Consider the following 16,048-nt stretch of genomic DNA (forward strand, 5'->3'; position numbering starts at 1 on the left):
AATTTCACTTGTAAAAATCATATTTATAATTTTTCATAAATTTTTGATATTTTTATAAAATTTACTAATTTAAGAAATAAATTTATAAAATGTAAATATATATACTTTTAGATATAGAAATCACATATCTAGTATTTTTTGAAGTTTACAACAGAATTTATCATATATTAATTAAAATAAAAAAATAAAAAGATTAAAAGAAAATTTTTTTTTTCTGGAATTTCTAGAATCCAGATGGCCATTTGGCCTACTTTATAAACTTGTAACTTTTAACTCGAAAATTTTCCAGTGATGAAATCAATACCAATATGAATTATTCATATCATACTACAACACCAAAATTTGTTTCGATTAAAAAGAATACAAAATTCTCAAGTTTCGAAAGCCAAATTTCTCAAAATTATCACAAAAATACTCAGCTTTTTAGGTTTTCAGTATCAACGAGCCTACTTTAAGGCTTCAATTCTCTTAACACAGGAAGCTTTTAACTGAGCCATTGATTCCAAATTAAACACCTAATTTCATACTACAAAAGCCCTCAAAGAAAAGACCAAAAACGTTGCCGAAATATGGAGTTCCGGTGACTCAAAGTCGGGCTGTCAAAATTATTGAAAAATGGATTTCTAATTAACTTCAAAAATTCATATCTTCCTAACCACAAGGCCAAACAAGATGCTACAAAAATCATTGGAAAGATCTTTTCAAGACCTTTCCATTGGTACTCATCATGCCATCGGAAAGTCATCGAAAAAGTGCTAGATTTAAATAAAAAGTAAAAAATGTAACTAATTTAGGGTTTTTGTACCCAAACTATGAAAATATAATCTTAAACATACCTTAATCAGCAATCTCTTTCCCTTTCCTTTGTCTTTCTTCTTTCTTGGTATTAAACTTTCTGACTGTCTGTTGTTTGAATATGATGAATAAACTAACGTAAGTTGTTGTCTGTTCTTTTAAAACTTATAAACTACCTAACCCCACTAACTTAAACGTAATAATAAACTGACTTTAACTCCACTAACTTAAACTTGATAAGTAAATTGACTTTAATAAAACTTCTTCATTTACTTAAAAACCCTTCTTTTATTTTCTAAGTACTAAAGCACCAAAGGTTATAATTGCAAATAAACAAAATACTAAAATAATATCTATTTATTATCTTTATAAAACTATAGCTTAATAAATCTAAATGTTTTTATAATAAATATTTTGTGATGGGTATTACACTAAGATCTCCTCATTAGAGGATTTCAAAGATTTAGCACAGATCACCTTGAAGGAGCTTGTGAATGCTTTAGAGTGGTTAGAACAGAGGAAAGCTTTTAGACAAAAAAAAAAAAAGCAGTTGATAGTGCTCTAGTAGTTAGAATTAAGAACTTGAAATTGGGTAGTAGTAGTAGTTCAAAAAAAGCTGATAGAGAAAAGAAGGACAAAGGGAATAAAGTAAGTGAAGACAAGTCAAGAAAGCAAAAATCTAAGTTTCCTTCTTGCATACACTACAAGAAGACCACACATACTGCTAAATTTGTTGGTTTAGACCAAATGCCAAGTGTAGGTCCTGTGGTTAGCTAGGACATGTTGAAAGAGTGTGTAAAAAAAAAAAGTTCACATACTGATGAGAAGGCTGCAGTTGCAGAGGAAGTGGAGAATACCAATAAGGTGTTGTTCATGGTTTGAGATATCAGTAATTTAGACAAGAGAAAATTTATGGCTGATAGATAGTGCTTGTTTAAATCATTTAATTGGAGATAAAAGTCAATTTACCTCATTGAACAGGAGCTATAAGGCTAAGGTGGAGATTGGTGATGGATCATTTCTCAAGATTCTTGGTATAGGGACAATAGCTGTCAAGACTCAAGCAGGCAACAAATACATACATGATGTCTATTTTGTCCTTGAAGCCAATCACAAATTTACTCAGTGTAGGTCAACTTACTGAGAATCACTTTGCACTCTTATTTAAAGATCAATTTTGTACCATTTTTTATTCTTAAGGAGAATAAGTATTAACTGTTGAGATGAAGAACAAGTGCTACCCTATTGCTTGGAAAAGTGCAGCAAGCAAGGCTTTTATCAACTGTGTTGATGATTTTGAATTATGACACAAGAGATTTGGACATGTTAACTACCATTCTCTACAAAGGATGTACACTCTGAACTTGGTTAATGCTTGCCTAAGGTTGAAAAACTTGAGTCATTATATGGGACATGTTAAATAGGCAAGCAATGCGGCTTCCATTCCTAAAAAAAAAAAAAAAATGGAGAGCATCCGAGAAGCTGTAGCTCATACATACTGATATGGAAGATCCTATGAAAATTGTCTCCTTAGTTGATAGTAAGTATTACCTCATATTTATTAACGATCTAACCAAGTATTGCAGGATTTACTTTCTGAATCTGAAGTCAAAAGCTTTATCTTATTTTGTTATGTTCAAGAACTTGGTAGAAAATCAAGCAAATGTGAGTATAAAGGTTCTCAAGAGTGACAATGGTAAGGAATACACTGTTAAGGAGTTTGAAAATTTTTTGTCTGAGTTTGGCATCACTCATCAACTGACTGTTTCATATAGTCCTGAACAAAATGGAGTTTCTGAGAGGAAAAACAGAACTCTAATGGAAATGGCAAGATGTTTGCTATTTCAGAACCACCAATAAAAACACTTCTGGGCAAAAGTTATGAATATAGCAAACTATATTTTGAACTTGACACAGATAAGAACTGTGATAGATATAACACCATTTGAGGCATGATTTGGGTACAAACCTTTAGTAACTTAAGAGTGTTTGGGAGCATTTGTTATGCAAAGGTTCCTGATCAAAGCAAGACCAAGTTGGATGAAAAAAGCATTATGGCCATTCATATTAGATACAGTGAGGTCTCTAAAGGATACAAACTGTATATTGTGAAGACTCAAAAGATTTTTATTAGTAGAGATACCAATTTTGATGAACATTCTTGTTGAAATTGGGAAAAGTCAACTAGTGATTCCTTGAATATGTAGAGCTTGATGCAAGAGCTGTTAGTGAGAGAAGATGATGAAGAAATGGATATTGAAGATGAAAGTCTTGCTATGAGGGGTACTGAGTCACAACACGATATTTATGCCAAGTGTAATGTGGCAGTGTGTGAACCTATTAGTTATGTAGAAGTTGCAACAGATAGAAGGTGGGTGTAGGCAATGGAGCAAGAAATGCTCATGATTGAAAAGAATGGTACTTGGTTATTGGTGGACAAACCAACAGATCAGCATGTAATTGGAATAAAGGATTTTCAAGACAAAGCATAATACTGATGGAATAGTGAACAAGTACAAATCAAAATTGGTGGTAAAAGAGTATTCTCAAATTTATGGTGTGGACTACTAGGAGACTCTTGCTCCAGTTACAAGGCATGACATAATAAAGTTGTTGGTTGCTTGAACTGCTCGAGAAGGTTGGAATATCTGGCATTTTGATGTGAAATCAGCTTTTTTGAATGGCTATATTACTGAAGACATCTATATTCGTCAACCAAAAGGATTCATCAAACTAGGGACTGAGGATAAAGTCTGCAAATTGGTGACAACATTATATGGTTTAAAATAGGCTTCAACGGTCTGGTATGACAGAATTGACTCATTCCTCATTGCTGAAGGTTTTCAAAGGAGTCAAAATAAGCCTACACTATATGTGAGCAATCCTATAGTTTCTGTCAAGGTAATTATCTCCCTGTATGTTGATGATTTATTGCTTACTAGTTCAGATGTAAGTTTCTTAAATGTTTTTAAAAACAAGTTGATGAAAGAATTTGAAAAGACTGACTTGGGAAAGATGCACTATTTTTTAGGATTATAATTCATTCAAAGGTTAGATTATATTTGCATACATCAAAGTAAATATGCTAATGAAATTTTGAAGAAGTTTCACTTGGAAAAGTGTAAAGCTATGGATACTCTTTAGGCTTTAAACTGCAGATTAACCAAGGATGATGGTACCCCAACTGCAAAAAGTTCAACGTACAGAAGCATCATTGGAAGTCTACTTTATTTAACTGCTTCAACACTACATATCATGTTCTTTATTAGTTTACTGTCTCTATTTATGCAAAGTCCCTCATAAACTCACTTTGCAACAACTAAGAGAGTATTGAGGTACATTAAAGGAACAGTAGATTTAGGCTTGAAGTTTAAGAAGAAGAAAAGTTATGTTCTTATGGGATATTGTGATAGTGATTGGGCAAGAAGTCTTGATGACTCTAAAAGCACCTTGGGTTATTGTTTTTCACTTGGTAGTGCAGTTTTTAGTTGAAATTCTAAAAAGTAAGAGGTGGTGGCTCAATGTTCTGCAGAAACAGAATATATTGCTGCTGTTGCTGCCTCAAATCATGTGATTTGACTAAGAAAGGTCTTCCATGATCTAATGTATAACTATGAGAAAGGTACATTACTATACATTGACAACAAATCTGCCATTTCAATTGTTAAAAATCCCATGCAGTATAGCAAAACAAAACACATCAAAGTGAAGTTTCATGTAATCCGAGAGGCTGTGAAAGATGAAAAAGTTGATATTTAGCACTATGGCACTATACTGCAATTAGTAGATATCTTTACTAAAAGTTTAAGTAAGGATTAATTTATGTTTCTGAGATATGAATTGGGGATTTACAGTTCAAACAACAAGGAGGTGTGTTGAATATTGATGGTTTTTTATCTGAAACGAAGCTACTGCAGAGGAATAGGTAATGGTGACTTTGAAGGAAGCCTGAATTTCAAAAGGAATAAGAAGACTTGAGTCAACAGTCGTTTCAAGGCTTTACTCTTGTCGTTTTGTTCTTCAGTCAAATTCAATTTTACAAGGGATGTCAACGAGTAAGGTACCCATTAATTTTGAGGTACCCAAACCTAAACCTTATAAAAAATAAACTACCCAAATATTTTTTAAAATCACTACTCTAACCCTAACCCTAATACATCCCCACTACCCTATAATTACCCTATCCCGTTTAAAAACCCGATTGTGTAAAAAATTATTAAAATACTATTCATTGATACCCAATTACCTGAATCCGAATCCATATCCATATACAATAATATTTCTCTTACATATTTCATATAATTTACTAATAATTAAATTAATTAAAACATACAAATAATAAAATTTAAATTTAAATAATAAAAAACAAATATCTCAAACATAATTAATAAATTTACTAGTTATAATTTTTGTAATATTAACACCAAATAAAAAGTAAATATATTTATACTTAAAGTGTATATATACTAAAGTATTTTAATATATATATATATATATATATATATATATATATATAATAGTAAGTATATTTCTTATAGATGAATCCAATGTATATAAATTATATATATTAAAAGACATTACAAGTCAATCAATAATCATAGTTTCATTAATTAATTTAATTAACTATATAGCTTTATCCTTAATTACAAGAAATTAAAAAAGACAACTAAGTTTCCAACCTATTCTAATCTCACAACTTCCCTTTAGATTTATATGTTATAAGTTTATATAAACAAAAGTATATATATTGTAATTAATAATTTTATGAGTTATAATTTTTGTAAAATTAACACAAAATAGAAAGTAAATATATTTACATTTAAAGTATATATATATATACATACACACACACACTCATATATATATATATATATATATATATATATATATATATATATATAATAGTAATTATATTCCTTATAAATGAACTTAATATATATAAAGTTTATATATTAAAAGACATTACAAGTTAATTAATAATTATAGTTTCATGAATTAATTCAATTAACTATATGAGTGTGTTCTTAATTACATGAAATTAAAAAAAAATAACTACGTTTCAGAACTATTCTAATCTCATAACTTCTCTTTAGGTTTATATATTATAAGTTTATATAAACAAAGTTATATATATTATAATTAATAATTTTATAAATTATAATTTTGTAATGTTAACACAAAATAAAAATTAAATATACTTTTATTTAAAGTATATATATACTAAAAATATTTTAGTATATATATAATAGTAATTATATTTCATATAAATTAACACAATATATAAACTATATATATTGTAAGACATTACAAGTTAATTAATAATAATAGTTTCATAAATTAATTTAATTAACTATATGAATTTGTCCTTAATTTCATGAAATTAAAAAAATAGTTAGGTTCCAAAACTATTTTAATCTCAAAAGCTCTCTTTAAGTATATATGTTATAAGTTTATATAAATAGTAGTATATATATTATAATTGATAATTTTATAAGTCATAATTTTTGTAATGTTAAAACACAAAATAGAAAATAAATATATTTATGTTTAAAAGTATATATATATATAATAGTAATTATATTCCTTTATAATACGATATGATATTCATATTATTTAAATATGATTAACAATCTAATAATTTTTTAATTTAATATATTAATGTCATCATATAAATAATTAAAGTAACCATACTTTTCATATGTTTGTTAGTTTTTAACAAAAAAAAATTGCTTGTAAAATTGTATATTTTTAATTTAAGTATTAAAATAATAATAAAATATTTATCAATGGTAATTGAGTTCAGGTAACGTGTACCCATGGGGTAGTACCTGAACCCTACCCGAACTCGATTTAGGTAGTGAAATCACTACCCGAACCTATCCCAAACTTGATTATAGGGTATCCTAACTTTATATAACCGGGTCGAGTATCTACAGATACCTTATAATAAGACACCCATTACTATCCCTAAATTTCACTTGTTTTTATTGATTATCTTATGTTGGTTAAAAGTCAAAATTTAGTTACTTCACTTAATGAAACTGTGTCGTATAGGTAGTTGTATGAGTCATTGTGCCAGGGAATTTTTCATTGATCCCAGCACCCTCGGTCTTTGTAATGTCAGATGGCCTCATTTGGTTTGTTATTTCTTTTACATTTTCTCTCTCTTTGAACAACATATATATTGGTTGTTGAATGAAATGTGGTGAAGCCATTTTGGTGAATTAGAAATCTTTTCTTCCTTCTCCCTTCTCTTGACCATTTTGGTGAATTAGAACTCGATTTAGGTAGTGAAATCACTACCCGAACCTGTCCTAAACTTGATTATAGGGTATCCTAACTTTATATAACCGGATCGAGTATCTGCAGATGCCTTATAATAAGACACCTATTACCATCCCTAAATTTCACTTGTTTTTGTTGATTATCTTATGTTGGTTAAAAGTCAAAATTTAGTTACTTCACTTAGTGAAACTGTGTCGTTTAGGTAGTTGTATGAGTCATTGTGCTAGGGAATTTTTCATTGATCCCAGCACCCTCGGTCTTTGTAATGTTAGATGGCCTCATCTGGTTTGTTATTTCTTTTACATTTTCTCTCTCTTTGAACAACATATATACTGGTTGTTGAATGAAACGTGGTGAAGCCATTTTGGTGAATTAGAAATCTTTTCTCCCTTCTCCCTTCTCCCTTCTCTTGACCATTTTGGTGAATTAGAACTCGATTTAGGTAGTGAAATCATTACCCGAACCTGTCCCAAACTTGATTATAGGGTATCCTAACTTTATATAATCGGGTCGAGTATCTGCAGATGCCTTATAATAAGATGCCTATTACCATCCCTAAATTTCACTTGTTTTTATTGATTATCTTATGTTGGTTAAAAGTCAAAATTTAGTTACTTCACTTAGTGAATCTGTGTTGTATAGGTAGTTGAATTAGTCATTGTGCTAGGGAATTTTTCATTGATCCCATCACCCTCGATCTTTGTAATGCTAGATGGCCTCATCTGGTTTGCTATTTCTTTTACATTTTCTCTCTCTTTGAACAACATATATATTGGTTGTTAAATGAAACGTGGTGAAGCCATTTTGGTGAATTAGAAATCTTTTCTCCCTTCTCTCTTGACTATTCTCTCCCCTGTTCATCATCTTCATCTTTTGAATATTCAAATGTTTTAACATGGCATTAAAGCTCTAGTAAAGGGTCTTAAGGGATTATTGATTTTGGTTTTTTCTACATCTACCTTGGTGAGCTAGTCATTCATCCGATTGTGATTGTTCTTCCATGGCTATAGTTAGGTTTAGCACTTCAGCACCTTCAGGTTTTATTGGAGAGAACTATGTTTTCTGGTCAGTCAAAATGAGATCATATCTTAAGGCTTATAGCTTATAGACAATGCTTGTTCAGATAATTTTCTAGTCAAAAAATATAAATATATTTATTTTTTATTTTATGTTAACATTATAAAAATTATAACAAGTAAATTTATTAATTACATTTGAGATATTTGTTTTTGATTATTTAAATTTAACTGACATTTGAATGATATAGATCGAGCAAGTTTTTCCTTCGTTTTTTCCCCCAAATATTGCTTGTATCTTGAGAGGCAATAAAAATTCCTCAAGGCTTAGTTATGTACCATGTAAGTTTCATGCCAAGGAAAAAACAATCAAAATGGCAGTTGAAACCAGATCTGTGATCACTGATTTGACATATCCACTATTAATAATTGATTGAGTTTTGGTTCCCTAAATACTACGACGAAGAGAAAATATGGTCCAAATCCTAGCTAAAATGACCTTTTCCAAAAAAAAAAACCAAAAAGAAAAAGAAAACTAGCCAAGCCTTGAAATTTTACAACCAAAAAGGGCGGGAAAATTAACAGGTTTCCATTGTCGTCTCTCATAAATATATCTTTGCAACTCTTGCTGATAAAACTCTCTTTCCTTCTAGGGAAACCTCGTTCTGCCAAGTCAACTATGATCAGCAACCAAGCAAATCAACTAACAGAAATAGCTTTATTGGGCAATTTAGCTCTCTACAGCAGAATACCTTAACAAGAATAGTGTGCTAGCAGTATTCAGTCAAGTCAAATAACAATTCAACATATCTGCCCTTCCTTCGATATATCATTGATGCTACAACCGAAAAATGTTCAAATATACTACTCGATCTTCTAACAAATAAAGGAAAAAGTCAGTTCATAGATCATTCATTTCCTCTCTTCTACATCCTCATTTCATTGATTTCTGATGATTGAAATGGTAAATCCAATTAGCTTATTATAGTTATATATGTTTTCTTATATTAACCATCCAATCCTACCTTGTATTTAATGATCTATTTAAAGTAACTTAAGGTTATCATATTCCACTCCTATAATAAAAATACCAATACCTTGGTATGATTTGTTCCTTTTTTTTTTTTTGAAAGTTGTTGTTCATTTCAAAACAGAGGGTACCAAAGGTTCACCTCTGGAAAAAGTACATACTTGATTAAAGTCTGTAACTCTCCTATTTGAGAGTAACAGACCTTAATCATCAACATAACCAGTCCCCACGGTTTGAAAACCAAGAGACCATCACCACACTCATTCAACAGTACCCTTCCTTGAAATAACAGCAAAGCCCTTTCTATTCCTTTCCAAGAGCCAAATAAAAGCACATCTCGCCACCCTCTTAACATTTTAGGTGAGCAGTGTCGAAATCTGTATACAACCTTCCAAGTCAACACCTTTCAAGCAACCTAACATAGCTATGGAGAAGCCACACGAAACTACCCTACCCCATAACTACCCAGATCCCTCAAGTGGTTGCAACAAAAAGGAACCCCTGAGTCAAAAATATTCACAATCTGTGGTTGCCCTTCAAAAGAAAAGTCATCAACATCATCTTTACATCCCAAATATCAGAGTCCATCACTCAATCCCAATCACCACAAGGCAGTTACATTCACTGTCACCTTTAACTCTTTATGTCCAAAAGCAAGGATCAACTCTCACAAAACGCCTATGAGAACACAAGCACAAAGACACGGGCCTTCCTCAGCATTCAAACATAATCAAAGAAACTTTGAACCATCGCAACAGTTTACAAGATACACTGAACTCAGCCAAAAAACAAAACACATCAGAGCCCCACCACCTACATTAATCATAGACATTTAACAAGTCAACCTGACACTGCACCCCTCCCTTAGCTAGGCTGTCAGCAAGTTGATTAGTTTCTCTGTAGATGTGTTTGATATCCCATTTCTTTACCTCCTTCTTCAATCTTTCAATGTGCAAAACCCACTTCCTAAGCCTACAGGGGGCTTCAGAAGGCTTGTTGGTTCATTTGATAGCATTTTTTGAGTCGCTTTCAATAATTAAAGAATGTGTGGAAGCCCATTTTGAACTTGCGAAAGTTAAAAAAAGCCTCTCTAATTGCTCTGACTTCAGTTGCACTAGCATCTTCTACCCCTATAACTTTTGAAAAAACAATTTTAGTATTTCCTTCATCGTCTCTAATGATGCCCCCAATCCCTACCTCCTCAGGGCAGCCTTGAGCTGCCCCATCTACATTATATTTCATTTCCCCTTTGTGTGGTTTACTCCACTCCTCCACGACTCTAGTTATCTTTCTTTTCTTAACCATCGCGCCCTTAGCTGGATATTTGAAAGTATCTAATACCACACCGTACTCGAGAGGCCACTTAGCTTGAGCCCACAAGGCTACTCTGAGTTTAACAAGTTCAAAAACCTTATCAGCATTCCAAGTGACTCCTCTAAAGACCATATCATTTCTATACAACCACACTGACCACAAAATAGCATAGAAAGCCATGCACCAGATTTTGAACTCACTTTTCCCCACGGGACCAGCATTCCAAGTATTAAACGAGATAACTAAATCCTCTGGAACAACCCAAGTGACCCCTCACTCACTACACCATCTCATCCACACATGCTAAACCTCAAGACAATGGAGGAACAGGTGTCTCACTAACTCAGATTCATTCTTGCAGAGCCCACACACTGTAGTCTCCTAGTCAATTAAGTTCCTTTTGGCTAACTCCTGCTTGACAGCAACCCTCTCGTGCAGCACCTGCCAACAAAAGATCTCAATATGGTGAGGCACGAGGTTTTTTCATATATTTCTCCATGTCCTGTCCTCCACCCAATCCTTTTGGAGGACCTGTTTACAAAAAGATTTGACACTATATTCTCCTGTGGCTACTCATTTCCACGTCACAGTGTCCGTAAGATCCTTACAAAGGTAGTATTCCTCAATGGTCGCTTTAAGCTCTTACCACTATTGTTCTTCCCATCCGAGAGGCCTCCTTCTTAGTTCCACTTCCCATGACCAGCTATCACTAACCCAAGTGCCAAACTGACCAACGTAGCCTTCCTTATTTTTAGCAAGGGCGAACATCCTAGGAAATAGATCTTTCAGCACACCCCTCTCCACCCAACTGTCAGTCCAAAAGCGTATGTTGCTTCCATCACCAATCACCATCTATAAGTTAGATTTGACCTGCAAAAAGTAATCGTTAGAAGGGGATAAGGGTTTGAGGATGTTATTTCCATAGTCTAGAAGTTTTCCTATTCGTGTTTGGCTCGGGCAGAAGATTAGCTGGGTTCCTTCCTACTTTCTCAACAATCACCTCTCTCCACAAACAACGAGACTTGTTCCTTTTCATAATCAAAGATGTGCCTCCACAAAATAAGATCCCGTCCAGTTCAACTAGTGGCAATGGAGTAGACAATTTGAAAACCTTGTTCCATATTTAATAATCTTGACCAATATCATAATAACAAAAATATAATCAAGTTAATATGCTCGGAACTTTCATTTAACAATGATGTCAAAATATACTACTATATAACTTGGTCAAAGTGTTTGTTCAATCCATGTCATAAAGACATACAAATAAGTTCTGAATTGTAACTAACAGAAACTTCTCTTGACTTAAATAATGTATCAATCTGCCGTTTGCTACAAAATATTGTTGTACTAACGGTTATTGATTGCTACAGAAACAATTGACCAAGTTGCTAAATATTTTATATAATATAACTAATGACAAAACTATTAGTAGGATTGTAATGCTAGTTTGCTACTTTCTTCTCCTATGCAGAAGAAGCTAAAAATCTGATGGAGATGTTTAATTGTTTTTCCCTGGCTTTGTTTGGAGGTTTGGCCGTTGTAATTCAGCTCCAGGTTCATGGCCAAGATCAATCAAGTTTTTCAATGTCTTAATTTATGCATATCAATTCAGATGATATTCTTTCACCATAAACAGGACTCAGGCCTTTCTTGCTCTCTCAGGATACATTAGCTTAGATTGTGGATTACCACGAAACTCCAACTATACTGAAACCACTACAGGCTTAAACTATAGTTCAGATGCTTCCTTTATAGACACAGGCCTAAGTAGGAGTATATTACCTGAATTCCGTACAAATGTTCAGCAGCAGATGTGGTATGTCAGAAGCTTTCCTGGAGGGCCAAGAAACTGTTACAACTTTAGACTTCAAACTGGGAACAAGTATTTGATCAGAGCAAGTTTCATGTATGGAAACTATGATTCGCAAGATAAAGCACTGGCATTTGATCTGCATCTGGGACCTAATCTATGGTTTTCAGTGAGATTGGAAAATGCATCCACTTTCATAAACACAGAGATAATACATGTGCTCTCATCAAACAATTTATATGTCTGCCTGGTCAATACAGGCAATGGAACACCTTTTATATCAGCACTGGAATTAAGGCATCTGATGAATAGCATTTATAAGACTCAAACTGGATCACTGGATCTCTTTGCACGGCTGGATATTGGTTCAAAGGACAATGAAACAATCAGGTCAGCCATTCACTTTGTATCATGATATCATGCTATTTTCCCCAGTAAGCATATGACCTCGCTTGCTTTGCCTAACTACCAAATACCACAGGTATAAGGATGATGTCTACGACCGTCTCTGGAGGCCTCAAAGTTTCACTGGTTGGAACCAGCTTAGAACATCACATACAATTGATTCAGATGGTCATAATGATTTTCAACCACCATCGGCTGTAATGAGAACTGCTGCCACCCCAAAAAATGCCAGCATGCCAATTGATATTCTCTTGGATGCCGATAATTCTACTGCAAAATTTTATGTTTACATGCACTTTGCTGAAGTTAAAAAGCTCCAAGACAATGAGTACCGGCAGTTCAATATTTCTTTGAATGGACAGCTCTGGTTTGGACCTTTTACTCCTGATTACTTATCCATAACCACTATATACACCCCGTCGGCCTAACCGGAAGGCAATATCAATTTTCAATCTATAAAGCTGACAATTCTAGCTTGCCACCTATTCTCAATGCCCTTGAGGTCTATACGGTAAAAGAACTCTTACAATCACAAACAGACCCAATGGATGGTATGTTCCCAACTCAATGCTTATGCTTTGCGTCTTCAGTCTGTAGAATAAGAATTACTAAATGTCACTATGGAAATGTTAGTTGAAGCTATCGCAAACATCAAGTCAATGTACAGACTAAGTAGAAACTGGCAAGGAGATCCATGTGCTCCTCAAGATTACTTGTGGGATGGTCTTAATTGCAGCTACACTGGCTCCGGTCCACCTAGAATCATATCCTTGTGAGTCTATATGATCAAGGAAACTAAATTTTCTGCCTGATTGAACTCCCTATTCATAAACTATTGAACATACAATCAGGAACTAGTCCTCAAGTGGATCGACTGGGGAGATATCTACATACATATCAAATCTCACCATGATAGACATTCTGTAAGTTCCTCATTCTTGCGCCATTAGACCATTAGTTGTTAACCTATTGATGATAGAGACCAATGGGCTCATTTTTTCTATCACATTGTCAGGGACTTATCTGACAATAGTTTGATGGAACCAATACCTGAATTTCTATCAGAAATGACCTCACTCAGAGTCCTGTAAGTAACTTGGAAATTATTACATGTAGAAATGCAATTTTCTTAGTAAGAAAACTAAAAGATCACATTGCCATGCAGAAGCTGAAGAGGCAACATGCTCAATGGTTCTGTTCCAGTTGAACTTGTTGAGAGATCAAAAAATGGGTCACTATTGCTAAGGTTTGCTTCTTGTCAACAACGTTATGCAAAATATTACTTGCACATGTCCTGCACTACAACCTATACCATTTCAAAGTGGAAAGGGTCATATAAACTATAATACTATTTTTTTTTCCTTTTGAATATGACTAATTCTCTTCTCTTTCTGTAGAATGTAATAGTCATTTAGTAACTATTATATTCTGGTAGTTTTGTCTTACAGTATAGGCTTTAATATTGTAACTCTCATATACCATCAATTGAATTGAATAGTGTTGAAGAAAATCGAAATCCTTGCTCATCAGCTTCATGCAAGATAAAGAAGTTTATTGCACCAGTAGTAGCATCAGCTGCTGCATTTTTTGTACTTGTAATTGCATTGGCTGCTTTACGGAGTATTAAAAGGAGAAAAACACAAGGTATGAGCCCACTATGAAAACAACCAAAACTCTAGAACATAATAGAATATATAATATATGAAATGCCAGTGTAGAAAGATTTTCCATTGTTCTATGCTTATTGAACTTGTCATAACTCACTAGCCACGGAGGCTGATGCCACAACCAACAAAGAAGATCAGTTACTAGAGTAAAAAAATCCGCAGATCTCTTACTCCGAGGTCCTCAAAATTACTATCAACTTTGAGAGGGCTATTGGCAAGGGAGGCTTTGCAACAGTTTACCACGGCTACTTGGATGGCAGTCAAGTGGCAGTGAAGATGTTTTCTTCAATATCAGTTCAAAGCTATAAGAAGTTTCAGGCAAAGGTAGATAACTTTTATAAGAAGTTTCAAGTCATTTTATAATACACTGAACTAATTATTAAACATTTGAGTTTTAATTTCAGGTTGAACCACTTTTAGGAATTCATCATAGGAATTTGACCAGCTTAGTTGGCTATTGCGATGAGGACACCAACAAGGGGCTAATCTACGAGGACATGGCTAACGGAAACTTCGAACATCATCTTTCAGGTGTGGATTTATTTGAATAGTGAAATATTAAAGCACAAAAGCATGCATAGTGCAAATTGCTTAACAAACGAGCTGGCAGAATTGAATTGAAACAAGCAGAAGGGTTTAGACAAATTCTGTGTTGTTAATGCAGACAGCAATACCAATATCTTGAGTTGGGAACAGAGACTAAAAATAGCAATGGGGGCAGCACAAGGTTAGAATGCAAACGATTTGCTTAATATTTATTGACCTTTTACATGTCTATTTCAATGTCAATTCAAGTGAATTATCACTCGACTTCAAAATTAGGATTGGAGCAATTACACAATGGTAGCAAGCCACCCATAATTCACAGAGATATGAACCCAACCAACATCTTATTAAACGAGGACTTACAAGCCAAACTAGCTGATTTTGGGCTGTCCAGGACCTTTCCTGTCGATGATGATACGCCAGTTTCCACATTAATTGCCGGTACACCTGGATATCAAGACCCTGAGTAAGTAACTTCTATTTGTAGAAATAAACATTGTTTCATGCCATAAAGAGCAAATTGAATCACAGGTTGACCTTTCAGGTACATCATCTCAAACAACTTGACGGAGAAAAGCGATGTTTATAGCTTTGGGGTTGTTCTCCTTGAGACAATCACAAGCCGACTATTTGTCAGGAAATCCCATGAGACTGTTCACATAAGCAACTGGTTAATTTCATGCTTTCAAATGGAGATGTGAAAAAAATTCTCGATACAAGATTACAAGGAGGTTTGACATGAATTCCCTGTCCAAAGCAATAGAATTAGCATTGGCTTGTGTATCTCCACAGTCCTCAGCAAGGCCGGCCATGAATCATGCCGTGATGGAATTAAGTGAGTGTTTGGCGATTGAGATCGCTAGGACAAAGAGAAGGCATGAAAGTGAATGACGCTGTTAAGAATTATTGTGAACTTGGCACGTAAGGAAGTCCCTTGCTAGGCAGTTGTAATATCTTGCAAAAATATATGCATAGAGTATTAGTGGCTCAGTGTCTATGTTTTTCTACGAAGCAGTTAGCATTGACAATTCTGTTGTTTCATTATTAATTCGTAACATGAGAGTAAAATAGATTCAAGGAAAGAAAATCGATTAAATAATTAACAAAAAAAAATAGAGCACTCGAACCTTGCATGCTAATCATCTATTGCATAATTTTCTATAACAAAAAATGTGAA

General features: G+C 33.5%; 1 pseudogene; it reads left to right on the forward strand.

The window, feature by feature from the left end:
- Nucleotides 1–2,298: 2,298 nt before the first annotated feature.
- On the forward strand, nt 2,299–15,762 carry LOC18596065 (LRR receptor-like serine/threonine-protein kinase IOS1; annotated as a pseudogene).
- Nucleotides 15,763–16,048: the final 286 nt, after the last annotated feature.

This window comes from Theobroma cacao, chromosome 6 (genome assembly GCF_053813885.1).
Source record: "Theobroma cacao isolate CCN51 chromosome 6, ASM5381388v1, whole genome shotgun sequence".
Taxonomy (NCBI): domain Eukaryota; kingdom Viridiplantae; phylum Streptophyta; class Magnoliopsida; order Malvales; family Malvaceae; genus Theobroma; species Theobroma cacao.